Source organism: Arachis ipaensis, chromosome B06 (genome assembly GCF_000816755.2).
Source record: "Arachis ipaensis cultivar K30076 chromosome B06, Araip1.1, whole genome shotgun sequence".
NCBI lineage: Eukaryota > Viridiplantae > Streptophyta > Magnoliopsida > Fabales > Fabaceae > Arachis > Arachis ipaensis.
The window spans coordinates 232,285-234,389 of NC_029790.2; positions in this window are offsets into that span (position 1 = coordinate 232,285).

Genomic DNA, 2,105 nt, shown 5'->3' on the forward strand with positions numbered 1-2,105 from the left:
TACTTTTTTTTTTTTTAATCTTACTCTTAATTAAAATTTTAAATTAAACCACAATTTACCAAAAAAAAAAAATATCTAATCTAACCCCAATTCTATCAATTCACCTTCCATTATCTCATCTTTCTCTTTAGTTACCATCATCATCACTCTCATTAACAATCACAATTATTCATGCATTCTCACCACTAGTGTCACGGCGTCATTATTTACACAACTCAATCAACTCATCTTCAAAATTCAAAATTATCATCATCAACTTCATACGTTAATACACAAACGAAAAAAATGAGCGTGAAAAGAAGAAAAAAGAAACTCAGAGGAAGAATAAGAAAGGGAGAAAAGGAAGAAGAAGAAGGAAGAAGAAGAAGGAGACATTATCGAAGAAAAGTCGTTACTGCCACTGAACTGCCAACAAGTCTAGGAGGAGAGAGAAGAAGAGAGACAAATAAATTAAAATTTTTTATTAAAGATAAAATTGAAAGAAAACAATTGATCAATTATTGTTTGTCAAAAAATTAACGGTATGGATAAAATTAAAACTCATTTGAAATATTGAGGATAAAATTGAATAAAATCAAATATTAGAAATAATTTAAAAATATTTTAAAAATGTTCAAGACAAAAATTATACTGTACCTAAATATCAATTATCAAATTATTTATTTATATAAAATATATATTAAAAATAAATTAAATAATATATATTTATATACAAATTTATTATGACTAACTTATAACTGATTTTTTATATGCGCATAACAATTTTAAATGAAAGACAATAATTTTTTTTTGGTGACAAATGAAAGACAGTATAGTTAAATCATATTCAATGCTTTTGAAAACACTCTTTAGTTAATAAATTCTATTATTATTACTATAAACTAAATGGCACTTCGAGCCTAGTAAATTAAAACAATAAATTTCAAAAATTGAAAAAATGTTCATTATTTTTCAATTGGCGTCACTTTTTATTTAAATTTTAATTAAAAATAAGCGTGTTTATAAATTATTTATTGTGCTAACGGTAATTATTATTTTTTTACCACTTAGTGGTAAAGATTATTTCAATGTCTTCAAATGCAAGGTTTTTTATGTGATTAGTCAATAGTGAGTAATAATGTCCTCTTGATGACAAATTAAAAATGAATTAGAAAACATGTAAGATATAACTAATGAGGTTGATTGTGAATATCAGTCATTAGAATGCGTTACTTATAATAAACTTGAGCCTAGTTAAAACTTAAAAATATCAGTCATTAGAATGCGTTACATATAATAAATTCCTTGCGGCATAATCTATTACCCACGTTAAGTTGTTTGGTGACCCCACCAAAATTTTAGATCAAGATCAACACAAATGGCTGGGTTAGGGAATTTGATTCGACAACTTGTGGTGATATCCTTTGAGACTGCTATGGAAATTTTATTGAAACATTTAGTGTAAGTTTGGGAACTTGTTCCATCACTCTGTCTGAATTTTGGGCATCTTTCTTGGTCTTTCAATTGCATCCGATAAAAGAATATGACAATGTGCAGGTTGAATTATACTCTAGGACAGCTTTGAACTTCGGCCAAAAAGATTTGAATAGCTCTCATGCAGCCTTTGCTCTTGTTGCATCCAGTTGTTGTTTTAGAAAGATTGAAAGGCGTCATTTAGTCATGTGTTCCAAAAAAAAAAGTTACATATACATTAACAAAATTTGATCACACTCACTTTCTTTTAGTTGTTTATGATTCTCTTTCTACTATAATTTTTTTCCTGTTCTCTACGAATTTTAAGAGGTTATATTTTCTCGTAGTGNTCTCAATTAATATTGCTACATTTTTTCAGGCTATTATTCCAAAATTTTGCAATTTTTTTTTTGTTAAATATTGCTTTATGCATGTTAGAGATATAAATACTTCTTAAGCAATAATATCTTTGGGTTTGCTTGATTTTTACATAGACATTTTCTTTTGTTATTGCCTTATACTATTTTTTGTAAAGATTTTTCGGTTATAGAACTCTGATATCATGTTATGAAATCAATCAAATTACTCATTTAAAAAACTTAAGCTAATAAGAAAAATAATATAAATAATTATATCTTTAACATTGCGCAATG